The sequence below is a fragment of the Oncorhynchus gorbuscha genome, linkage group LG02 (genome assembly GCF_021184085.1).
Source record: "Oncorhynchus gorbuscha isolate QuinsamMale2020 ecotype Even-year linkage group LG02, OgorEven_v1.0, whole genome shotgun sequence".
Taxonomy (NCBI): domain Eukaryota; kingdom Metazoa; phylum Chordata; class Actinopteri; order Salmoniformes; family Salmonidae; genus Oncorhynchus; species Oncorhynchus gorbuscha.
The window spans coordinates 105,628,073-105,653,641 of NC_060174.1; the positions used below are offsets into that span (position 1 = coordinate 105,628,073).

Sequence of the window (25,569 nt, forward strand, 5' to 3'; positions counted from 1 at the left end):
CACCCTCCCTCCCTCCCTCCCTCTCGTCTCCCTCCCTCCCTCCCTCTCTCTCGTCACCCTCCCTCCCTCCCTCTTTCTCGTCTCCCTCCCTCCCTCTCTCTCGTCACCCTCCCTCCCTCTCTCTCTCTCGTCACCCTCCCTCCCTCTCTCTCTCTCTCTCTCTCGTCACCCTCCCTCCCTCTCGTCACCCTCCCTCTCTCCCTCCCTCTCGTCACCCTCCCTCCCTCCCTCTCGTCACCCTCCCTCTCTCCCTCCCTCTCTCTCGTCACCCTCCCTCTCTCCCTCCCTCTCTCTCGTCACCCTCCCTCTCTCCCTCCCTCTCTCTCGTCACCCTCCCTCCCTCCCTCCCTCTCTCTCTCTCGTCACCCTCCCTCCCTCCCTCTCGTCTCCCTCCCTCCCTCTCGTCTCCCTCCCTCCCTCCCTCTCGTCTCCCTCCCTCTCGTCACCCTCCCTCTCTCCCTCCTCTCTCTCGTCACCCTCCCTCTCTCCCTCCCTCTCTCTCGTCACCCTCCCTCCCTCCCTCCCTCCCTCTCTCTCTCTCTCTCGTCACCCTCCCTCCCTCTCGTCACCCTCCCTCCCTCTCGTCACCCTCCCTCCCTCTCGTCACCCTCCCTCCCTCTCGTCACCCTCCCTCCCTCTCGTCACCCTCCCTCCCTCTCGTCACCCTCCCCTCCCTCTCGTCACCCTCCCTCTCGTCACCCTCCCTCCCTCCCCTCTCTCTCGTCACCCTCCCTCTCTCTCGTCTCCCTCCCTCTCTCTCGTCACCCTCCCTCCCTCTCTCTCGTCACCCTCCCTCCCTCCCTCTCTCTCGTCACCCTCCCTCCCTCCTCTCTCTCGTCACCCTCCCTCCCTCCCTCTCTCTCGTCTCCCTCCTCTCTCTCGTCACCCTCCCTCCCTCCCTCTCTCTCGTCACCCTCCCTCCCTCCCTCTCTCTCGTCACCCTCCCTCCCTCCCTCTCTCTCGTCACCCTCCCTCCCTCTCTCTTCGTCACCCTCCCTCCCTCCCTCTCTCTTCGTCACCCTCCCTCCCTCCCTCTCTCTTCGTCACCCTCCCTCCCTCCCTCTCTCTTCGTCACCCTCCCTCCCTCCCTCTCTCTTCGTCACCCTCCCTCCCTCCCTCTCTCTTCGTCACCCTCCCTCCCTCCTCTCTCTTCGTCACCCTCCCTCCCTCCCTCTCTCTTCGTCACCCTCCCTCCCTCCCTCTCTCTTCGTCACCCTCCCTCCCTCCCTCCCTCTCTCTTCACCCTCCCTCCCTCTCTCTCTCTCGTCTCCCTCCCTCCCTCTCTCTCTCTCGTCTCCCTCCCTCTCTCTCGTCTCCCTCCCTCTCTCTCGTCTCCCTCCCTCTCTCTCGTCTCCCTCCCTCTCTCTCGTCTCCCTCCCTCTCTCTCGTCTCCCTCCTTCTCGCCCGTCACCCTCCCTCTCGCTTCGTCTCCTCCTCCCTCTCTCTCGCTCGTCTCCCTCCCTCCCTCTCTCTCGTCACCCTCCCTCCCTCTCTCTCACCCTCCCTCCCTGTCTCTCTCTCGTCACCCTCCCTCCCTCCTCCTCCCTCTCTCTTCGTCACCCTCCCTCCCTCTCTCTTCGTCACCCTCCCTCCCTCCCTCTCTCTTCGTCACCCTCCCTCCCTCCCTCTCTCTTCGTCACCCTCCCTCCCTCTCTCTTGTCACCCTCCCTCCCTCTCTCTCGTCACCATCCCTCCCTCTCTCTCGTCACCCTCCCTCCCTCTCGTCACCCTCCCTCTCTCCCTCCCTCTCGTCACCCTCCCTCCCTCCCTCTCGTCACCCTCCCTCTCTCCCTCCCTCTCTCTCGTCACCCTCCCCTCTCTCCCTCCCTCTCTCTCGTCACCCTCCCTCTCTCCCTCCCTCTCTCTCGTCACCCTCCCTCTCTCCCTCCCTCTCTCTCGTCACCCTCCCTCTCTCCCTCCCTCTCTCTCGTCACCCTCCCTCCCTCCCTCCCTCTCTCTCATCTCCCTCCCTCCCTCTCTCTCGTCTCCCTCCCTCCCTCCCTCTCTCTCGTCACCCTCCCTCCCTCCCTCTTTCTCGTCTCCCTCCCTCCCTCTCTCTCGTCACCCTCCCTCCCTCTCTCTCTCTCTCGTCACCCTCCCTCCCTCTCTCTCTCTCTCTCTCGTCACCCTCCCTCCTCTCGTCACCCTCCCTCTCTCCCTCCCTCTCGTCACCCTCCTCCCTCCCTCCTCTCGTCACCCTCCTCTCTCTCCCCCTCTCTCGTCACCCTCCCTCTCTCCCTCCCTCTCTCTCGTCACCCTCCCTCTCTCCCTCCCTCTCTCTCGTCACCCTCCCTCCCTCCCTCCCTCCCTCTCTCTCTCTCTCGTCACCCTCCCTCCCTCCCTCTCGTCTCCCTCCCTCCCTCTCGTCTCCCTCCCTCCCTCTCGTCTCCCTCCCTCCCTCCCTCTCGTCACCCTCCCTCCCTCCCTCTCGTCACCCTCCCTCTCTCCCTCCCTCTCTCTCGTCACCCTCCTCTCTCTCCTCCCTCTCTCTCGTCACCCTCCCTCCCTCCCTCCCTCCCTCTCTCTCTCTCTCTCTCTCGTCACCCTCCCTCCCTCTCGTCACCCTCCCTCCCTCTCGTCACCCTCCCTCCCTCTCGTCACACCCTCCTCCCTCTCGTCACCCTCCCTCCCTCTCGTCACCCTCCCTCCCTCTCGTCACCCTCCCTCTCGTCACCCTCCCTCCCTCTCTCTCATCTCCCTCCCTCCTCTCTCTCGTCTCCCTCCCTCCCTCCCTCTCTCTCGTCTCCCTCCCTCCCTCTCTCTCGTCTCCCTCCCTCCCTCTCTCTCGTCTCCCTCCCTCCCTCTCGTCACCCTCCCTCCCTCTCGTCACCCTCCCTCCCTCTCGTCACCCTCCCTCCCTCCCTCTCTCTCGTCACCCTCCCTCTCTCTCGTCTCCCTCCCTCTCTCTCGTCACCCTCCCTCCCTCTCTCTCGTCACCCTCCCTCCCTCCCTCTCTCTCGTCACCCTCCCTCCCTCCCTCTCTCTCGTCACCCTCCCTCCCTCCCCCTCTCGTCACCCTCCCTCCCTCCCTCTCTCTCGTCTCCCTCCTCTCTCTCGTCACCCTCCCTCCCTCCCTCTCTCTCGTCACCCTCCCTCCCTCCCTCTCTCTCGTCACCCTCCCTCCCTCCCTCCCTCTCTCTCGTCACCCTCCCTCCCTCCCTCTCTCTCGTCACCCTCCCTCCCTCTCTCTTCGTCACCCTCCCTCCCTCCCTCTCTCTTCGTCACCCTCCCTCCCTCCCTCTCTCTTCGTCACCCTCCCTCCCTCCCTCTCTCTTCGTCACCCTCCCTCCCTCCCTCTCTCTTCGTCACCCTCCCTCCCTCCTCTCTCTTCGTCACCCTCCCTCCCTCTCTCTTCGTCACCCTCCCTCCCTCCCTCTCTCTTCGTCACCCTCCCTCCCTCCCTCTCTCTTCGTCACCCTCCCTCCCTCCCTCTCTCTTCGTCACCCTCCCTCCCTCCCTCTCTCTTCGTCACCCTCCCTCCCTCCCCTCTCTCTTCACCCTCCCTCCCTCTCTCTCTCTCTCCCTCCCTCCCTCTCTCTCTCTCGTCTCCCTCCCTCTCTCTCGTCTCCCTCCCTCTCTCTCGTCTCCCTCCCCTCTCTCGTCTCCCTCCCTCTCTCTCGTCTCCCTCCCTCTCTCTCGTCTCCCTCCCTCTCTCTCGTCTCCCTCCTTCTCGCCACGTCACCCTCCCTCTCGCCACGTCTCCCTCCTCCCTCTCTCTCGCTCGTCTCCCTCCCTCCCTCTCTCTCGTCACCCTCCCTCCTCTCTCTCGTCACCCTCCCTCCCTGTCTCTCTCTCGTCACCCTCCCTCCCTCCCTCCCTCTCTCTTCGTCACCCTCCCTCCTCCCTCTCTCTTCGTCACCCTCCCTCCCTCCCTCTCTCTTCGTCACCCTCCCTCCCTCCCTCTCTCTTCGTCACCCTCCCCCTCCCTCTCTCTTGTCACCCTCCCTCCCTCTCTCTCGTCACCATCCCTCCCTCTCTCTCGTCACCCTCCCTCCCTCTCGTCACCCTCCCTCTCTCCCTCCCTCTCGTCACCCTCCTCCCTCCCTCTCGTCACCCTCCCTCCCTCTCTCTCGTCACCCTCCCTCTCTCCCTCCCTCTCTCTCGTCACCCTCCCTCTCTCCTCCCTCTCTCTCGTCACCCTCCTCTCTCCCTCCCTCTCTCTCGTCACCCTCCCTCTCTCCCTCCCTCTCTCTCGTCACCCTCCCTCCCTCCCTCTCTCTCATCTCCTCCTCTCTTCTCCCTCCCTCCCCTCTCTCGTCACCCTCCCTCCCTCCCTCTTTCTCGTCTCCCTCCCTCCCTCTCTCTCGTCACCCTCCCTCCCTCTCTCTCTCTCTCTCTCGTCACCCTCCCTCCCTCTCTCTCTCTCTCGTCACCCTCCCTCTCTCCCTCCCTCTCGTCACCCTCCCTCCTCCTCTCGTCACCCTCCCTCTCTCCCTCCCTCTCTCTCGTCACCCTCCCTCTCTCCCTCCCTCTCTCTCGTCACCCTCCCTCTCTCCCTCCCTCTCTCTCGAAATCACCCTCCTCCCTCCCTCCCTCCTCTCTCTCTCTCTCTCACCCTCCCTCCCTCCCTCTCGTCTCCCTCCCTCCCTCTCGTCTCCCTCCCTCCCTCTCGTCACCCTCCCTCCTCTCTCCCTCCCTCTCTCCTCACCCTCCCTCCTCCCTCCTCTCTCTCGTCACCCTCCCTCCCTCCCTCCCTCCCTCCTCTCTCTCTCTCTCTCGTCACCCTCCCTCCCTCTCGTCACCCCTCCCTCCTCTCGTCACCCTCCCTCCCTCTCGTCACCCTCCCTCCCTCTCGTCACCCTCCCTCCCTCTCGTCACCCTCCCTCCCTCTCGTCACCCTCCCTCCCTCTCGTCACCCTCCTCCCTCTCGTCACCCTCCCTCCCCTCTCGTCTCCTCCCTCCCTCTCTCGTCTCCCTCCCTCCCTCTCTCTCGTCTCCCTCCCTCCCTCTCTCGTCTCCCTCCCTCTCTCTCGTCTCCCTCCCTCTCTCTCGTCTCCCTCCTTCTCGCCACGTCACCCTCCCTCTCGCCACGTCTCCCCCTCCCTCTCTCTCGCTCTCTCTCCCTCCCTCTCTCTCTCACCCTCCCTCCCTCCCTCTCTCTCGTCACCCTCCCTCCCTCCTCCTCTCGTCTCCCTCTCTCGTCACCCTCCCTCCCTCCCTCTCTCTCACCCTCCCTCCCTCCCTCCTCTCTCTCGTCACCCTCCCTCCCTCCCTCTCTCTCGTCACCCTCCCTCCCTCTCTCTTCGTCACCCTCCCTCCCTCTCTCTTCGTCACCCTCCCTCCCTCCCTCTCTCTTCGTCACCCTCCCTCCCTCCCTCTCTCTTCGTCACCCTCCCTCCCTCCCTCTCTCTTCGTCACCCTCCCTCCCTCCCTCTCTTCGTCACCCTCCCTCCCTCCCTCCCTCTCTCTTCACCCTCCCTCCTCTCTCTCTCTCGTCTCCCTCCCTCCCCTCTCTCTCTCTCGTCTCCCTCCCTCTCTCTCGTCTCCCTCCCTCTCTCTCGTCTCCCTCCCTCTCTCTCGTCTCCCTCCCTCTCTCTCGTCACCCTCCCTCTCTCCCTCCTCTCTCTCGTCACCTCCCTCCCTCCCTCCCTCTCTCTCATCTCCCTCCCTCCCTCTCTCTCTTCTCCCTCCCTCCCTCTCTCTCGTCACCCTCCCTCCCTCCCTCTTTCTCGTCTCCCTCCCTCCCTCTCTCTCGTCACCCTCCCTCCCTCTCTCTCTCTCTCTCTCTCGTCACCCTCCCTCACCTCTCTCTCTCTCTCTCGTCACCCTCCCTCTCTCCCTCCCTCGTCACCCTCCCTCCCTCCCTCTCGTCACCCTCCCTCTCTCCCTCCCTCTCTCTCGTCACCCTCCCTCTCTCCCTCCCTCTCTCTCGTCACCCTCCCTCTCTCCCTCCCTCTCTCGTCACCCTCCCTCCCTCCCTCCCTCTCTCTCTCTCTCTCGTCACCCTCCCTCCCTCCCTCTCGTCTCCTCCTCCCTCTCGTCTCCCTCCCTCCCTCCCTCTCGTCACCCTCCCTCCCTCCCTCTCGTCACCCTCCCTCTCTCCCTCCCTCTCTCTCGTCACCCTCCCTCTCTCCCTCCCTCTCTCTCGTCACCCTCCCTCCCTCCCTCCCTCCCTCTCTCTCTCTCTCTCTCTCTCGTCACCCTCCCTCCCTCTCGTCACCCTCCCTCCCTCTCGTCACCCTCCCTCCCTCTCGTCACCCTCCCTCCCTCTCGTCACCCTCCCTCCCTCTCGTCACCCTCCCTCCTCTCTCACCCTCCTCTCGTCACCCCCTCCCTCCTCTCTCTCGTCTCCCTCCCTCCCTCCCTCTCTCTCGTCTCCCTCCCTCCCTCTCTCTCGTCTCCCTCCCTCCCTCTCTCTCGTCTCCTCTCCTCTCTCTCGTCTCCCTCCCTCTCTCTCGTCTCCCTCCCTCTCTCTCGTCTCCCTCCTTTCTCGCCACGTCACCCTCCCTCTCGCCACGTCTCCCTCCCTCCCTCTCTCTCGCTCGTCTCCCTCCCTCCCTCTCTCTCGTCACCCTCCCTCCCTCCCTCTCTCTCGTCACCCTCCCTCCCTCCCTCTCTCTCGTCTCCCTCTCTCTCGTCACCCTCCCTCCCTCCCTCTCTCTCGTCACCCTCCCTCCCTCCCTCCCTCTCTCTCGTCACCCTCCCTCCCTCCCTCCCTCCTCTCTCTCTCTCTCTCTCTCGTCACCCTCCCTCCCTCTCTCTCTCTCTCTCTCTCGTCACACCCTCCCTCCCATCGTCACCCTCCCTCTCGCCACGTCTCCTCCCTCCCTCTCTCTCGCTCGTCTCCCTCCCTCCTCTCTCTCGTCACCCTCCCTCCCTCCCTCTCTCTCGTCACCTCCCTCCCTCCCTCTCTCTCGTCTCCCTCTCTCTCTCGCCACCCTCCCTCCCTCCCTCTCTCTCGTCACCCTCCCTCCTCCCTCCCTCTCTCTCGTCACCCTCCCTCCCTCCCTCTCTCTCGTCACCCTCCCTCCCTCTCTCTTCGTCACCCTCCCTCCCTCCCTCTCTCTTTCACCCTCCCTCCCTCCCTCTCTCTTCGTCACCCTCCCTCCCTCCCTCTCTCTTCGTCACCCTCCCTCCCTCCCTCTCTCTTCGTCACCCTCCCTCCCTCCCTCTCTCTTCGTCACCCTCCCTCCCTCCCTCTCTCTTCACCCCTCCCTCCCTCCCTCTCTCTTCGTCACCCTCCCTCCCTCCCTCTCTCTTCGTCACCCTCCCTCCCTCCCTCTCTCTTCGTCACCCTCCCTCCCTCCCTCTCTCTTCGTCACCCTCCCTCCCTCCCTCTCTCTTCACCCTCCCTCCCTCTCTCTCTCTCGTCTCCCTCCCTCTCTCTCTCTCGTCTCCCTCCCTCTCTCTCGTCTCCCTCCCTCTCTCTCGTCTCCCTCCCTCTCTCTCGTCTCCCTCCCTCTCTCTCGTCTCCCTCTCTCTCTCTAAGTCTCCCTCCTCTCTCTCGTCTCCCTCCTTCTCGCCACGTCACCCCTCCCTCTCGCCACGTCTCCCTCCCTCCCTCTCTCTCGTCTCCCTCCCTCCCTCTCTCTCGTCACCCTCCCTCCCTCTCTCTCGTCCCCTCCCTCCCTGTCTCTCTCTCGTCACCCTCCCTCCCTCCCTCCCTCTCTCTTCGTCACCCTCCCTCCCTCCCTCGTCACCCTCCCTCCTCCCTCTCTCGTCACCCTCCCTCCCTCCCTCTCTCTTCGTCACCCTCCCTCCCTCCCTCTCTCTTTGTCACCCTCCCTCCCTCTCTCTCGTCACCATCCCTCCCTCTCTCTCGTCTCCCTCCCTCTCTCTCGTCTCCCTCTCTCCCTCTCTCTCGTCTCCTCTCTCTCTCTCTCTCGTCTCCCCTCCCTCCCTCTCTCTCTCTCGTCTCCTCCTCCCTCTCTCTTCGTCTCCCTCCCTCACTCTCTCTCGTCTCCCTCCCTCTCCTCTCTTCGTCTCCCTCCCTCCCTCTCTCTCGTCTCCCTCCCTCCCTCTCTCGTCTCCCTCCCTCCCTCTCGCCCGTCACCCTCCCTCTCGCCACGTCTCCCTCCCTCTCGTCTCCCTCCCTCCCTCTCGTCACGTCTCCCTCCCTCTCGTCACGTCTCCCTCCCTCTCGCCACGTCTCCCTCCCTTTCGTCTCCCTCCCTCTCGTCTCCCTCCCTCCCTCTCGTCACCCCTCCCTCTCGCCACGTCTCCCTCCCTCTCGCCTCCTCCCTCTCGTCACCCTCCCTCCCGTCTCGTCAACCTCCCTCCCTCTCACCACGTCTCCTCTCTCTCGCCACGTCTCCTCCTCACATCACCCTGTCACCCTCCCTCTCGCCTCCCTCCTCTCATCACCCTCCCTCCCGTCTCGTCAACCTCCTCCCTCTCACCACGTCTCCTCCCTCTCGCCACGTCTCCCTCCCTCTCGTCTCCCTCCCTCCCTCTCGCCACGTCTCCCTCCCTCTCGTCTCCATCCCTCTCGTCTCCCTCCTCTCGTCACCCTCCCTCTCGCCACGTCTCCCTCCCTCTCGCCACGTCTCCCTCCTCACTCTCTCTCGTCTCCCTCCTCCCTCTCTCTTCGTCTCCCTCCCTCCCTCTCTCTCGTCTCCTCCCTCTCTCTCGTCTCCCTCCCTCCCTCTCGCCACGTCACCCTCCCTCTCGCCCGTCTCCTCTCCCTCTCGTCTCCCTCCCTCCCCTCCTCGTCACGTCTCCCTCCCTCTCGTCACGTCTCCCTCTCTCGCCACGTCTCCCTCCTTCGTCTCCCTCTCTCTCGTCACCCTCCTCCCTCCTCGTCACCCTCCCTCCCTCTCGTCACCCTCCCTCTCCTCTCGTCTCCCTCCCTCCCTCTCGTCACCCTCCCTCCCTCTCGTCACCCTCCCTCTCGTCACCCTCCCTCCCTCCTCTCTCGTCTCCCTCCCTCCCTCTCTCTCGTCTCCCTCCCTCCCTCTCTCTCGTCTCCCTCCCTCCCTCTCTCGTCTCCCTCCCTCTCTCTCGTCTCCCTCCCTCTCTCTCGTCTCCCTCCCTCTCTCTCGTCTCCCTCCTTCTCGCCACGTCACCCTCCTCTCGCCACGTCTCCCTCCCTTTCTCTCTCGCTCGTCTCCCTCCCTCCCTCTCTCTCGTCACCCTCCCTCCCTCCCTCTCTCTCGTCACCCTCCCTCCCTCTCTCTCGTCTCCCTCTCTCTCGTCACCCTCCCTCCCTCCTCTCTCTCGTCACCCTCCCTCCCTCCCTCCCTCTCTCTCGTCACCCTCCCTCCCTCCCTCTCTCTCGTCACCCTCCCTCCCTCTCTCTTCGTCACCCTCCCTCCCTCCCTCTCTCTTCGTCACCCTCCCTCCCTCCCTCTCTCTTCGTCACCCTCCCTCCCTCCCTCTCTCTTCGTCACCCTCCCTCCCTCCCTCTCTCTTCGTCACCCTCCCTCCCTCTCTCTTCGTCACCCTCCCTCCCTCCCTCTCTCTTCGTCACCCTCCCTCCCTCCCTCTCTCTTCGTCACCCTCCCTCCCTCCCTCTCTCTTCGTCACCCTCCCTCCCTCCCTCTCTCTTCGTCACCCTCCCTCCCTCCCTCCCTCTCTCTTCACCCTCCCTCCCTCTCTCTCTCGTCTCCCTCCCTCCCTCTCTCTCTCTCGTCTCCCTCCCTCTCTCTCGTCTCCCTCCTCTCTCTCGTCTCCCTCCCTCTCTCTCGTCTCCCTCCCTCTCTCTCGTCTCCCTCCCCTCTCTCGTCTCCCTCCCTCTCTCTCGTCTCCTCCTTCTCGCCACGTCACCCTCCCTCTCGCCACGTCTCCCTCCCTCCCTCTCTCTCGCTCGTCTCCCTCCCTCCCTCTCTCTCGTCACCCTCCCTCCCTCTCTCTCGTCACCCTCCCTCCCTGTCTCTCTCTCGTCACCCTCCCTCCCTCCCTCCCTCTCTCTTCGTCACCCTCCCTCCCTCTCTTCGTCACCCTCCCTCCCTCCCTCTCTCTTCGTCACCCTCCCTCCCTCCCTCTCTCTTCGTCACCCTCCCTCCCTCCCTCTCTCTTGTCACCCTCCCTCTCTCTCGTCACCATCCCTCCCTCTCTCTCGTCTCCCTCCCTCTCTCTCGTCTCCCTCCCTCCCTCTCTCTCGTCTCCCTCTCTCTCTCTCGTCTCCCTCCCTCCCTCTCTCTCTCTCGTCTCCCTCCCTCCCTCTCTCTTCGTCTCCCTCCCTCACTCTCTCTCGTCTCCCTCCCTCCTCTCTCTTCGTCTCCCTCCCTCCCTCTCTCGTCTCCCTCCCTCTCTCTCGTCTCCCTCCCTCTCGCCACGTCACCCTCCCTCTCGCCACGTCTCCCTCCCTCTCGTCTCCCTCCCTCCCTCTCGTCACGTCTCCCTCCCTCTCGTCACGTCTCCCTCCCTCTCGCCACGTCTCCCTCCCTCTCGTCTCCCTCCCTCTCGTCTCCCTCCCTCCCTCTCGTCACCCTCCCTCTCGCCACGTCTCCCTCCCTCTCGCCTCCCTCCCTCTCGTCACCCTCCCTCCCGTCTCGTCAACCTCCCTCCCTCTCACCACGTCTCCCTCTCTCTCGCCACGTCTCCCTCCTCACATCACCCTGTCACCCTCCCTCTCGCCTCCCTCCCTCTCATCACCCTCCCTCCCGTCTCGTCAACCTCCCTCCCTCTCACCACGTCTCCCTCCCTCTCGCCACGTCTCCCTCCCTCTCGTCTCCATCCCTCTCGTCTCCCTCCCTCTCGTCACCCTCCCTCTCGCCACGTCTCCCTCCCTCTCGCCTCCCCTCCCTCTCGTCACCCTCCCTCCCTCCCGTCTCGTCAACCTCCCTCCCTCTCACCACGTCTCCCTCTCTCTCGCCACGTCTCCCTCCTCACATCACCCTGTCACCCTCCCTCTCGTCTCGTCACCCTCTCGTCTCGTCACCCTCCCTCTCGTCTCGTCACCCTCCCTCTCGTCACCCTCCCTCTCGTCTCTCGTCACGCTCCCTCTCTTCTCTCGTCACCCTCCCTCTCGTCTCGTCACCCTCCCTCTCGTCTCGTCACCCTCCCTCCCTCTCGTCTCGTCACCCTCCCTCTCGTCTCGTCACCCTCCCTCTCGTCTCGTCACCCTCCCTCTCGTCTCATCACCCTCCCTCTCGCCACGTCTCCTCCCTCCCTCTCGCCACGTCTCCCTCCCTCTCGTCTCCCTCCCTCCCTCTCGTCACCCTCCCTCTCGCCACGTCTCCCTCCCTCTCGCCTCCCTCCCCTCTCGTCACCCTCCCTCCCGTCTCGTCAACCTCCCTCCCTCTCACCACGTCTCCCTCTCTCTCGCCACGTCTCCCTCCCTCACATCACCCTGTCACCCTCCCTCTCGCCTCCCTCCCTCTCATCACCCTCCCTCCCGTCTCGTCAACCTCCCTCCCTCTCACCACGTCTCCCTCCCTCTCGCCACGTCTCCCTCCCTCTCGTCTCCCTCCCTCCCTCTCGCCACGTCTCCCTCCCTCTCGTCTCCATCCCTCTCGTCTCCCTCCCTCCCTCTCGTCACCCTCCCTCTCTCTCGTCACCCTCCCTCCCTCCTCTCTCTCGTCACCCTCCCTCCCTCTCTCTCGTCACCCTCCCTCCCTCCCTCTCTCTCGTCACCCTCCCTCCCTCCCTCTCTCTCGTCACCCTCCCTCCCTCCCTCTCTCTCGTCACCCTCCCTCCCTCCCTCTCTCTCGTCACCCTCCCTCCCTCTCTCTTCGTCACCCTCCCTCCCTCCCTCTCTCTTCGTCACCCTCCCTCCCTCCCTCTCTCTTCGTCACCCTCCCTCCCTCCCTCTCTCTTCGTCACCCTCCCTCCCTCCCTCTCTCTTCGTCACCCTCCCTCCCTCCCTCTCTCTCGTCACCCTCCCTCCCTCCCTCTCTCTCGTCACCCTCCCTCCCTCCCTCTCTCTCGTCACCCTCCCTCCCTCCTCTCTCTCGTCACCCTCCCTCCCTCCCTCTCTCTCGTCACCCTCCCTCCCCTCTCTCGTCACCCTCCCTCCCTCCCTCTCTCTCACCCTCCCTCCCTCCCTCTCTCTCGTCACCCTCCCTCCCTCCCTCTCTCTCGTCACCCTCCCTCCCTCCCTCTCTCTCGTCACCCTCCCTCCCTCCTCTCTCTCGTCACCCTCCCTCCCTCCCTCTCTCTCGTCACCCTCCCTCCCTCTCTCTCGTCACCCTCCCTCCCTCCCTCTCTCTTGTCACCCTCCCTCCCTCCCTCTCTCTTGTCACCCTCCCTCCCTCTCTCTCGTCACCATCCCTCCCTCTCTCGTCTCCCTCCCTCTCTCTCGTCTCTCTCTCTCCTCTCCCTCCCTCTCTCTCTCTCGTCTCCCTCCCTCTCTCTCGTCTCCCTCCCTCTCTCTCGTCTCCCTCCCTCTCTCTCGTCTCCCTCCCTCCCTCCCTCTCTCTCGTCACCCTCCCTCCCTCCCTCTCTCTCGTCACCCTCCCTCCCTCCCTCTCTCTCGTCACCCTCCCTCCCTCCCTCTCTCTCGTCACCCTCCCTCCCTCTCTCTTGTCACCCTCCCTCCCTCTCTCTCGTCACCATCCCTCCCTCTCTCTCTCCTCCCTCCTCTCTCGTCTCCCTCCCTCCCTCTCTCTCGTCTCCTCTCTCTCTCTCGTCTCCCTCCCTCTCTCTCTCTCGTCTCCCTCCCTCTCTCTCGTCTCCCTCCTCTCTCTCGTCTCCCTCCCTCTCTCTCGTCTCCCTCCCTCTCGCCCGTCACCCTCCCTCTCGCCACGTCTCCCTCCCTCTCTCTCTCGTTCTCCCTCCCTCTCTCTCGTCACCCTCCCTCCCTCTCTCGTCACCCTCCCTCCCTGTCTCTCTCTCGTCACCCTCCCTCCCTCCCTCTCTCTTCGTCACCCTCCCTCCTCTCTCTTCATCACCCTCCCTCCCTCTCTCTTCGTCACCCTCCCTCCCTCCCTCTCTCTTCGTCACCCTCTCTCCCTCCCTCTCTCTTCGTCACCCTCCCTCCCTCTCTCTTGTCTCCCTCCCTCCCTCTCTCTTGTCACCCTCCCTCCCTCTCTTTCGTCACCATCCCTCCCTCTCTCGTCTCCCTCCCTCTCTCTCGTCTCCCTCTCTCTCTCTCGTCTCCCTCCCTCCCTCTCTCTCCTCTCCTCTCCCTCCCTCTCTCTCTCTCGTCTCCCTCCCTCTCTCTCGTCTCCCTCCTCTCTCTCGTCTCCCTCCCTCTCTCGTCTCCCTCCCTCCCTCCCTCTCTCTCGTCACCCTCCCTCCCTCCCTCTCTCTCGTCACCCTCCCTCCCTCCCTCTCTCTCGTCACCCTCCCTCCCTCCCTCTCTCTCGTCACCCCTCCCTCCCTCTCTCTTGTCACCCTCCCTCCCTCTCTCTCGTCACCATCCCTCCTCTCTCGTCTCCCTCCCTCCCTCTCTCGTCTCCCTCCCTCCCTCTCTCTCGTCTCCCTCTCTCTCTCTCGTCTCCCTCCCTCTCTCTCTCTCGTCTCCCTCCCTCTCTCTCGTCTCCCTCCCTCTCTCTCGTCTCCCTCCCTCTCTCTCGTCTCCCTCCCTCTCGCCACGTCACCCTCCCTCTCGCCACGTCTCCCTCCCTCTCTCTCGTTCGTCTCCCTCCCTCTCTCTCGTCACCCTCCCTCCCTCTCTCTCGTCACCCTCCCTCCCTGTCTCTCTCTCGTCACCCTCCCTCCCTCCCTCTCTCTTCGTCACCCTCCCTCCCTCTCTCTTCATCACCCTCCCTCCCTCTCTCTTCGTCACCCTCCCTCCCTCCCTCTCTCTTCGTCACCCTCTCTCCCTCCCTCTCTCTTCGTCACCCTCCCTCCTCTCTCTTGTCACCCTCCCTCCCTCCCTCTCTCTTGTCACCCTCCCTCCCTCTCTTTCGTCATCATCCCTCCCTCTCTCGTCTCCCTCCCTCTCTCTCGTCTCCCTCTCTCTCTCTCGTCTCCCTCCCTCCCTCTCTCTCTCTCGTCTCCCTCCTCTCTCTCTCTTCGTCTCCCTCCCTCACTCTCTCTCGTCTCCCTCCCTCCCTCTCTCTCGTCTCCCTCCCTCCCTCTCTCTTCGTCTCCCTCCCTCCCTCTCTCTCGTCTCCCTCCCTCTCTCTCTCGTCTCCCTCCCTCCCTCTCGCCACATCACCCTCCCTCTCGTCTCGTCACCCTCCCTCTCGTCTCGTCACCCTCCCTCCCTCTCGTCTCGTCACCCTCCCTCTCGTCTCGTCACCCTCCCTCTCGTCTCGTCACCCTCCCTCTCGTCTCATCACCCTCCCTCTCTCTCGTCTCCCTCCCTCCCTCTCGCCATGTCTCCCTCCCTCTCGTCTCCCTCCCTCTCGTCTCCCTCCCTCCCTCTCGTCACCCTCCCTCTCGCCTCCCTCCCTCCCCTCTCGTCACCCTCCCTCTCGCCACGTCTCCCTCCCTCTCGCCTCCCTCCCTCTCGTCACCCTCCCTCCCGTCTCGTCAACCTCCCTCCCTCTCACCACGTCTCCCTCTCTCTCGCCACGTCTCCTCCTCACATCACCCTGTCACCCTCCCTCTCTCTTCATCACCCTCCCTCCCTCCCTCTCTCTTCGTCACCCTCCCTCCCTCCCTCTCTCTTCGTCACCCTCTCTCCCTCCCTCTCTCTTCGTCACCCTCCCTCCCTCTCTCTTGTCACCCTCCCTCCCTCCCTCTCTCTTGTCACCCTCCCTCCCTCTCTCTCGTCACCATCCCTCCCTCTCTCTCGTCTCCCTCCCTCCCTCTCTCTCGTCTCCCTCTCTCTCTCTCGTCTCCCTCCCTCCCTCTCTCTCTCTCGTCTCCCTCCCTCCCTCTCTCTTCGTCTCCCTCCCTCACTCTCTCTCGTCTCCCTCCCTCACTCTCTCTCGTCTCCCTCCCTCCCTCTCTCTTCGTCTCCCTCCCTCCCTCTCTCTCGTCTCCCTCCCTCCCTCTCTCTCGTCTCCCTCCCTCCCTCTCGCCACGTCACCCTCCTCTCGTCTCGTCACCCTCCCTCTCGTCTCGTCACCCTCCCTTTCGTCTCGTCACCCTCCCTCTCGTCTCGTCACCCTCCCTCTCGTCTCGTCACCCTCCCTCTCGTCTCATCACCCTCCCTCCCTCTCGCCACGTCTCCCTCCCTCTCGTCTCCCTCCCTCTCGTCTCCCTCCCTCCCTCTCGTCACCCTCCCTCTCGCCACGTCTCCCTCCCTCTCGCCTCCCTCCCTCTCGTCACCCTCCCTCCCCGTCTCGTCAACCTCCCTCCCTCTCGCCACGTCTCCCTCCCTCTCGTCTCCCTCCCTCTCGCCACGTCTCCCTCCCTCTCGTCTCCATCCCTCTCGTCTCCCTCCCTCCCTCTCGTCACCCTCCCTCTCGCCACGTCTCCCTCCCTCTCGCCTCCCTCCCTCTTGTCACCCTCCCTCCCTCCCGTCTCGTCAACCTCCCTCCTCTCACCACGTCTCCCTCTCTCTCGCCACGTCTCCCTCCCTCACATCACCCTGTCACCCTCCCTCTCGTCTCGTCACCCTCTCGTCTCGTCTCGTCACCCTCTCGTCTCGTCACCCTCCCTCTCGCCACGTCTCCCTCCCTCTCGCCTCCCTCCCTCTCGTCACCCTCCCTCCCGTCTCGTCAACCTCCCTCCCTCTCACCACGTCTCCCTCTCTCTCGCCACGTCTCCCTCCCTCACATCACCCTGTCACCCTCCCTCTCGTCTCGTCACCCTCTCGTCTCGTCACCCTCTCGTCTCGTCACCCTCCCTCTCGTCTCGTCACCCTCCCTCCCTCTCGTCTCTCGTCACCCTCCCTCTCGTCTCGCCACCCTCCCTCCCTCTCGTCTCGTCACCCTCCCTCTCGTCTCGTCACCCTCCCTCCCTCTCGTCTCGTCACCCTCCCTCTCGTCTCGTCACCCTCCCTCTCGTCTCGTCACCCTCCCTCTCGTCTCGTCACCCTCCCTCTCGTCTCATCACCCTCCCTCTCGCCACGTCTCCCTCCCTCTCGCCACGTCTCCCTCCCTCTCGTCTCCCTCCCTCTCGTCTCCCTCCCTCCCTCTCGTCACCCTCCCTCTCGCCACGTCTCCCTCCCTTCGCCTCCCTCCCTCTCGTCACCCTCCCTCCCGTCTCGTCAACCTCCCTCCCTCTCACCACGTCTCCTCTCTCTCGCCACGTCTCCCTCCCTCACATCACCCTGTCACCCTCCCTCTCGCCTCCCTCCTTCTCATCATCCTCCCTCCCGTCTCGTCAACCTCCCTCCCTCTCACCACGTCTCCCTCCCTCTCGCCACGTCTCCCTCCCTCTCGTCTCCCTCCCTCTCGCCACGTCTCCCTCCCTCTCGTCTCCATCCCTCTCGCCTCCCTCCCTCCCTCTCGTCACCCTCCCTCTCTCTCGTCACCCCCTCCCTCCCTCTCTCTCGTCACCCTCCCTCCCTCCCTCTCTCTCGTCACCCTCCCTCCCTCTCTCTCGTCACCCTCCCTCCCTCCCTCTCTCTCGTCACCCTCCCTCCCTCCCTCTCTCTCGTCACCCTCCCTCCCTCCCTCTCTCTCGTCACCCTCCCTCCCTCCCTCTCTCTCGTCACCCTCCCTCCCTCCCTCTCTCTCGTCACCCTCCCTCCCTCCCTCTCTCTCGTCACCCTCCCTCCCCTCCCTCTCTCTTCGTTACCCTCCCTCCCTCCCTCTCTCTTCGTCACCCTCCCTCCCTCCCTCTCTCTTCGTCACCCTCCCTCCCTCCCTCTCTCTTCACCCTCCCTCCCTCCTCTCTCTTCTTCACCCTCCCTCCCTCCCTCTCTCGTCACCCTCCCTCCCTCCCTCTCTCTCGTCACCCTCCCTCCCTCCCCTCTCTCGTCACCCTCCCTCCCTCCCTCTCTCTCGTCACCCTCCCTCCCTCCCTCTCTCTTCGTCACCCTCCCTCCCTCCCTCTCTCTTCGTCACCCTCCCTCCCTCCCTCTCTCTTCGTCACCCTCCCTCCCTCCCTCTCTCTTTCACCCTCCCTCCCTCCCTCTCTCTTCGTCACCCTCCCTCCCTCCCTCTCTCTTTGTCACCCTCCCTCCCTCCCTCTCTCTTCGTCACCCTCCCTCCTCTCTCTCTCTCCCTCCCTCCCTCTCTCTCTCTCTCTCGTCACCCTCCCTCCCTCTCTCTCGTCTCCCTCCCTCTCTCTCTCTCGTCTCCCTCCCTCTCTCTCGTCTCCCTCTCTCTCGTCTCCCTCCCTCTCTCTTTCACCCTCCCTCCCTCCCTCTCTCTCGTCACCCTCCTCCCTCCCTCTCTCTCGTCACCCTCCCTCCCTCCCTCTCTCTCGTCACCCTCCCTCCCTCCCTCTCTCGTCACCCTCCCTCCCTCCCTCTCTCTTCGTCACCCTCCCTCCCTCCCTCTCTCTTCGTCACCCTCCCTCCCTCTCTCTTCGTCACCCTCCCTCCCTCCCCTCTCTTCGTCACCCTCCCTCCCTCCCTCTCTCTTCACACCCTCCCTCCCTCCCTCTCTCTTCGTCACCCTCCCTCCCTCCCTCTCTCTCGTCACCCTCCCTCCCTCCCTCTCTCTTCGTCACCCTCCCTCTCTCTCTCTCGTCATCCTCCCTCCCCCCTCTCTCTCTCGTCACCCTCCCTCCCTCCCTCTCTCTCGTCTCCCTCCCTCTCTCTCTCGTCTCCCTCCCTCTCTCTCGTCTCCCTCTCTCTCGTCTCCCTCCTCTCTCTCGTCTCCCTCCCTCTCGCCACGTCACCCTCCCTCTCGCCACGTCTCCCTCCCTCCCTCTCTCTCGCTCGTCTCCCTCCCTCCCTCTCTCTCGTCACCCTCCCTCCCTCTCTCTCGTCACCCTCCCTCCCTGTCTCTCTCTCGTCACCCTCCCTCCCTCCCTCCCTCTCTTCGTCACCCTCCCTCCCTCTCTCTTCATCACCCTCCCTCCCTCTCTCTTCGTCACCCTCCCTCCCTCCCTCTCTCTTCGTCACCCTCCCTCCTCTCTCTTGTCACCCTCCCTCCCTCCCTCTCTCTTGTCACCCTCCCTCCCTCTCTCTCGTCACCATCCCTCCCTCTCTCTCGTCTCCCTCCCTCCCTCTCTCTCGTCTCCCTCTCTCTCTCTCGTCTCCCTCCCTCCCTCCCTCTCTCTCTCGTCTCCCTCCCTCCCTCTCTCTTCGTCTCCCTCCCTCACTCTCTCTCGTCTCCCTCCCTCCCCCTCTCTCTTCGTCTCCCTCCCTCCCTCTCTCTCGTCTCCCTCCCTCCCTCTCTCTCGTCTCCCTCCCTCCCTCTCGCCACGTCACCCTCCCTCTCGTCTCGTCACCCTCCCTCTCGCCACGTCACCCTCCCTCTCGTCTCGTCACCCTCCCTCTCGTCTCGTCACCCTCCCTCTCGTCTCGTCACCCTCCCTCTCGTCTCATCACCCTCCCTCTCTCTCGTCTCCCTCCCTCCCTCTCGCCACGTCTCCCTCCCCTCTCGTCTCCCTCCCTCTCGTCTCCCTCCCTCCCTCTCGTCACCCTCCCTCTCGCCACGTCTCCCTCCCTCTCGCCTCCCTCCCTCTCGTCACCCTCCCTCCCGTCTCGTCAACCTCCCTCCCTCTCACCACGTCTCCCTCTCTCTCGCCACGTCTCCCTCCTCACATCACCCTGTCACCCTCCCCTCTCTTCATCACCCTCCCTCCCTCCCTCTCTCTTCATCACCCTCCCTCCCTCCCTCTCTCTTCGTCACCCTCCCTCCCTCCCTCTCTCTTCGTCACCCTCTCTCCCTCCCTCTCTCTTCATCACCCTCCCTCCCTCTCTCTTGTCACCCTCCCTCCCTCCCTCTCTCTTGTCACCCTCCCTCCCTCTCTCTCGTCACCATCCCTCCCTCTCTCTCGTCTCCCTCTCTCTCTCTCGTCTCCCTCCCTCTCTCTCTCTCGTCTCCCTCCCTCCCTCTCTCTTCGTCTCCCTCCCTCTCTCTCTCGTCTCCCTCCCTCACTCTCTCTCGTCTCCCTCCCTCCCTCTCTTCGTCTCCCTCCCTCCCTCTCTCTCGTCTCCCTCCCTCCCTCTCTCTCGTCTCCCTCCCTCTCGCCACGTCACCCTCCCTCTCGTCTCGTCACCCTCCCTCTCGTCTCGTCACCCTCCCTCTCGTCTCGTCACCCTCCCTCTCGTCTCGTCACCCTCCCTCTCGTCTCATCACCCTCCCTCTCTCTCGTCTCCCTCCCTCCCTCCCTCTCGCCACGTCTCCCTCCCTCTCATCTCCCTCCCTCTCATCTCCCTCCCTCTCGTCTCCCTCCCTCCCTCTCGTCACCCTCCCTCTCGCCACGTCTCCCTCCCTCTCGCCTCCCTCCCTCTCGTCACCCTCCCTCCCGTCTCGTCAACCTCCCTCCTCTCACCACGTCTCCCTCTCTCTCGCCACGTCTCCCTCCCTCACATCACCCTGTCACCCTCCCTCTCGCCTCCCTCCCTCTCATCACCCTCCCTCCCGTCTCGTCAACCTCCCTCCCTCTCACCACGTCTCCCTCCCTCTCACCACGTCTCCCTCCCTCTCGCCACGTCTCCCTCCCTCTCGTCTCCCTCCCTCCCTCTCGCCACGTCTCCCTCCCTCTCGTCTCCATCCCTCTCGTCTCCCTCCCTCCCTCTCGTCACCCTCCCTCTCGCCACGTCTCCCTCCCTCTCGCCTCCCTCCCTCTCGTCACCCTCCCTCCCCGCCTCGTCAACCTCCCTCCCTCTCACCACGTCTCCTCTCTCTCGCCACGTCTCCCTCCCTCACATCACCCTGTCACCCTCCCTCTCGTCTCGTCACCCTCTCGTCTCGTCACCCTCCCTCTCGTCTCGTCACCCTCCCTCTCGTCACCCTCCCTCTCGTCTCTCGTCACGCTCCCTCTCTTCTCTCGTCACCCTCCCTCTCGTCTCGTCACCCTCCCTCTCGTCTCGTCACCCTCCCTCCCTCTCGTCTCGTCACCCTCCCTCTCGTCTCGTCACCCTCCCTCTCGTCTCGTCACCCTCCCTCTCGTCTCATCACCCTCCCTCTCTCGTCTCCCTCCCTCCTCTCTCTCGTCTCCCTCTCTCTCTCTCTCCTCCCTCCCTCTCTCTCTCTCGTCTCCCTCCCTCCCTCTCTCTTCGTCTCCCTCCCTCACTCTCTCTCTCGTCTCCCTCCCTCCCTCTCTCTTCGTCTCCCTCCCTCCCTCTCTCTTCGTCTCCCTCCCTCCCTCTCTCTCGTCTCCCTCCCTCCCTCTCTCTCGTCTCCCTCCCTCCCTCTCGCCACGTCACCCTCCCTCTCGCCACGTCTCCCTCCCTCTCGTCTCCCTCCCTCCCTCTCATCACGTCTCCCTCCCTCTCGTCACGTCTCCCTCCCTCTCGCCACGTCTCCCTCCCTCTCGTCTCCCTCCCTCCCTCTCGCCACGTCTCCCTCCCTCTCGTCTCCCTCCCTCTCGTCTCCCTCCCTCCCTCTCGTCACCCTCCCTCTCGCCACGTCACCCTCCCTCTCGTCTCGTCACCCTCCCTCTCGTCTCGTCACCCTCCCTCTCGTCTCGTCACCCTCCCTCTCATGTTAACCTGTGTCCTCTCCGTCTCCAGACTTGTCTGCGTGAGTCAGACGACAGTGATGAGGAGGACAGTCTGTCAGACCACAGCGAGGACCGTTTCTCAGAGGGCAGCTGGGACAGAGTAGAGCAGAAGGACACAGAGGTCAGCGTTCCTCATAGTCTACTGCAGGTTTCTCTCTCTACTGCTTCTTATATATAACCATACCACAATACCCCACCAGCCCAATACCATACCACAATACCCCATTACCTAGCCCCCTAACCCCAATACCCCACCAGCCCAATACCATACCACAATACCCCATTACCTAGCCCCCTAACCCCAATACCCCACCAGCCCAATACCATACCACAATACCCCATTACCTAGCCCCCTAACCCCAATACCCCACCAGCCCAATACCATACCACAATACCCCATTACCTAGCCCCCTAACCCCAATACCCCACCAGCCCAACACCATACCACAATACCCCACCAGCCCAATACCATACCCCAATACCCCAATACCTAGCCCCCTAAACCCAATACCCCACCACCTAGCCCCCTAACCCCACTACCATACCCCATTACCTAGCCCCTAACTCCAATGCCCCACCACCCCACTACCATATCCCAATAATCCATTACCTAGCCCCCTAAACCCAATACCCCACCACCCCAATACCTAACCCCAATACCCCACCACCTAACCCCAATACCCCACCACCTAGCCCCTTAACCCCAATACCCCACCACCTAGCCCCTTAACCCCAATACCCCCCACCCCAATACCTAACCCAAATACCCCACCACCTAGCCCCTTAACCCCACCACCCCAATACCCCACCACCCCATACCTAACCCCAATACCCCCCACCCCAATACCTAACTCCAATACCCCAACACCTAGCCCCAATACCCACCACCCCAATACCTAACCCCAATACCCCCTAACCCCAATACCCCACCACCCCAATACCAAACTCCAATACCCCACCACCTAGCCCCCTAACTCCAATACCCCACCACCTAGCCCCTAACCCCACCACCTAGCCCCTAACCCCAACACCTAGCCCCAATACCCTACCTTAATACCTAACCCCAACACCCCACCACCTATCCCCCAATACCCAACACCACCACCTAGCCCCCACCACCTAGCCCCCTAATCCCAACACCCTACCGCCCAACCCCTAATCCCAAAACCTAGCCCCTAACCCCACCACCTAGCCCCTAATCCCAACACCCTACCGCCCAACCCCTAATCCCAACACCTAGCCCCCTAACCCCAATTCCTAACCCCAACACCCAACCCCCTAATCCCAATACCCAACCCCCTAATCCTAACCCCAACACCTAATCCCAACACCCTACCACCTAACTCCCTATTCCCAACACATAGCCCCCTAACCCCAATACCTAACCCCAACCCCCTAATCCCAACCCCCTAATCCCAACACCTAACCCCAACCCCCTAACCCCAACCCCCTAATCCCAACACCTATCCCAACCCCCTAATCCCAACACCTAACCCCTACATCTAACCTTATACTACATTGAACACTACAGCCCCTCCCACTCTCCTTTTACCTTTCTGCCCCAGATACCCATCTGCCGCACACTGTTCTAATGTGTGTGTGTGTGTGTGTGTGTGTGTGTGTGTGTGTGTGTGTGTGTGTGTGTGTGTGTGTGTGTGTGTGTGTGTGTGTGTGTGTGTGTGTGTGTGTGTGTGTGTGTGTGTGTGTGTGTGTGTAGGTCACGAGGTGGGTGCCTGATCACATGGCCTCTCATTGTTTCAACTGTGACTGTGAATTCTGGATGGCCAAGAGACGTCATCACTGCAGGTTTGTTAAGCGTCAATCAAGAAGTCGAGATGTCTCTAGATGAGAGATGTCTCTAGATGAGAGATGTCTCTAGATGAGAGATGTCTCTAGATGAGAGATGTCCCTGGATAGGATAAGAGATGTCCCTGGATAAGAGATGTCCCTGGATAGGATAAGAGATGTTTCTAGATGAGAGATGTCTCTAGATGAGAGATGTCTCTAGATGAGAGATGTCTCTAGATGAGAGATGTCTCTAGATGAGAGATGTCTCTAGATGAGAGATGTCTCTAGATGAGAGATGTCTCTAGATGAGAGATGTCCCTGGATAGGATAAGAGATGTCCCTGGATAAGAGATGTCCCTGGATAAGAGATGTCCCTGGATAGGATGAGAGATGTCCCTGGATAGGATAAGAGATGTCTCTAGATTAGATAAGAGATGTCTCTAGATAGGATAAGAGATGTCTCTGGATTGGATAAGAGATGTCTCTGGATTAGATAAGAGATGTCTCTGGATTAGATAAGAGATGTCTCTGGATTAGATAAGAGATGTCTCTGGATTAGATAAGAGATGTCTCTGGATTAGATAAGAGATGTCTCTAGATAGGATAAGAGCTGTCCCTGGATAGGATAAGAGATGTCCCTGGATAGGATAAGAGATGTCCCTGGATAGGAGATGCTCCTGGATAGGAGATGCTCCTGGATAGGAGATGTCCCTGGATAAGAGATGTTCCTGGATAAGAGATGTCCCTGGATAAGAGATGTCCCTGGATAAGAGATGTCCCTGGATAGGATAAGAGATGTCCCTGGATAGGATAAGAGATGTCCCTGGATAGGATAAGAGATGTCCCTGGATAGGAGATGCTCCTGGATAGGAGATGCTCCTGGATAGGAGATGTCCCTGGATAAGAGATGTTCCTGGATAAGAGATGTCCCTGGATAAGAGATGTCCCTGGATAAGAGATGTCCCTGGATAAGAGATGTCCCTGGATAAGAGATGTCCCTGGATAAGAGATGTCCCTGGATAGGATAAGAGATGTCCCTGGATAAGAGATGTCCCTGGATAAGAGATGTCCCTGGATAAGAGATGTCCCTGGATAGGATAAGAGATGTCCCTGGATAAGAGATGTCCCTGGATAAGAGATGTCCCTGGATAGGATAAGAGATGTCCCTGGATAGGATAAGAGATGTCCCTGGATAAGAGATGTCCCTGGATAGGATAAGAGATGTCCCTGGATAAGAGATGTCCCTGGATAGGAGATGTCCCTGGATAAGAGATGTCCCTGGATAGGAGATGTCCCTGGATAAGAGATGTCCCTGGATAGGAGATGCTCCTGGATAGGAGATCAAAAGTATGGTCCTGTAAAGTGTAGGATACTAAACATCGTCCGTACTCTCACCGCTCAGCAGATATTATACCGAACCTACTAGGAATTTGAGATTTTAAAAAGCACTTAGCTGCACGAACGACAGCTCCTGTTTTTCCTAAAAGTTAAAAATATATATATATATATATATTTTCTAGGGTTTGTTTTACCGACCTTAGTTGAATGTACTCTCTGGATCAGAGAGTCTGTTAAATGATTCACTACTGTAATGTCTCTGGATCAGAGAGTCTGTTAAATGACTCACTACTATAGTGGCTCTGGATCAGAGAGTCTGTTAAATGATTCACTACTGTAATGTCTCTGGATCAGAGAGTCTGTTAAATGACTCACTACTATAGTGGCTCTGGATAAGAGAGTCTGCTAAATGACTCACTACTGTAGTGGCTCTGGATAAGAGAGTCTGTTAAATGACTCACTACTGTAGTGGCTCTGGATAAGAGAGTCTGTTAAATGACTCACTACTGAAATGTGAATCTGGTTGACTCTGTCCTCTCACTCTGTCCTCTCACTCTGTCCTCTCACTCTGTCCTGTCACTCTGTCCTGTCACTCTGTCCTCTCACTCTGTCCTCTCACTCTGTCCTCTCACTCTGTCCTCTCACTCTGTCCTCTCACTCTGTCCTCTCACTCTGTCCTCTCACTCTGTCCTGCTCAGGAACTGTGGCAATGTGTTCTGTAAAGACTGCTGCCACCTGAAGCTGCCCATCCCAGACCAGCAGCTGTATGACCCTGTGTTGGTGTGTAACGTCTGCTGTGACCTGCTGCTGGAGGCTAGGAACAGAGAGATCCGCAGCCAGCAGCTCAAGAAGCCCATCGCCACAGCCTCCAGCTGAGAGACCAGAGAGAGAGAGAGAGAGAGAGAGCCCTTTACTGAATGGCTCAATCTGGCCTGGCTTGGCTCGGTTCAGTTAGGACCTGGATCAGCACCATCTTGGGTCAGCTTTGGACAGATATGAGCCAAGTGCCCCATTCCCACTACCCTAACATGGTCTGGTCTTGGCTGTGGGGGGGGGGGAGAAGGACTTGTTGCTCTGTGGGAGGGAGGCAAAGCTTGAGAATGGAGAGAGGCCATTGACTGCTGGGGATGAGAGACACTGACTGGAGTAGAAGAGGGGATGAGACACTGACTGGAGTAGAAGAGGGGATGAGATACTGACTGGAGTAGAAGAGGGGATGAGATACTGACTGGAGTAGAAGAGGGGATGAGAGACTGACTGGAGTAGAAGAGGGGATGAGATACTGACTGGAGTAGAAGAGGGGATGAGATACTGACTGGAGTAGAAGAGGGGATGAGAGACTGACTGGAGTAGAAGAGGGGATGAGATACTGACTGGAGTAGAAGAGGGGATGAGACACTGACTGGAGTAGAAGAGGGGATGAGATACTGACTGGAGTAGAAGAGGGATGAGACACTGACTGGAGTAGAAGAGGGATGAGACACTGACTGGAGTAGAAGAGGGGATGAGACACTGACTGAGTAGAAGAGGGGATGAGACACTGACTGGAGTAGAAGAGGGGATGAGATACTGACTGGAGTAGAAGAGGGGATGAGACACTGACTGGAGTAGAAGAGGGGATGAGATACTGGAGTAGAAGAGGGGATGAGACACTGACTGGAGTAGAAGAGAGGATGGTAGTGAATGAAATGTAGGAGGAAGAGGAGCAGATGTTCTCCCACTGAGTTTAACCCCTTTTGGTCAAACACATACAGCTTGGAAGGAAGGCTTCAGTGCCCTGCCCTGTCCTGCCCAGTCCTGCCCTGCCCTGTCCTACCCTGCGTTGCCCTGCCCAGTCCTGCCCTGCCTTGTCCTGCCCTGCCCTGTCCTCACCTGCCCTGTCCTACCCTGCCCTGCCCTGTCCTCACCTGCCCTGTCCTCACCTGCCCTGCCCTGTCCTGTCCTCGCCTGCCCTACCCTGTCCTCACCTGCCCTGCCCTGTCCTCACCTGCCCTACCCTGCCCTGTCCTCACCTGCCCTACCCTGTCCTGTCCTCACCTGCCCTACCCTGCCCTGTCCTCACCTGCCCTACCCTGTCCTGTCCTCACCTGCCCTACCCTGTCCTGTCCTCACCTGCCCTACCCTGTCCTGTCCTCACCTGCCCTACCCTGT

At 61.9% G+C, this 25,569-nt stretch overlaps 1 pseudogene; it reads left to right on the forward strand.

Annotated features, from left to right (window-relative positions):
- LOC123990890 overlaps window positions 1-24,860 on the forward strand; it is a 48,962-nt pseudogene extending 24,102 nt beyond the window's left edge.
- The last annotated feature ends 709 nt before the right edge of the window (window positions 24,861-25,569 follow it).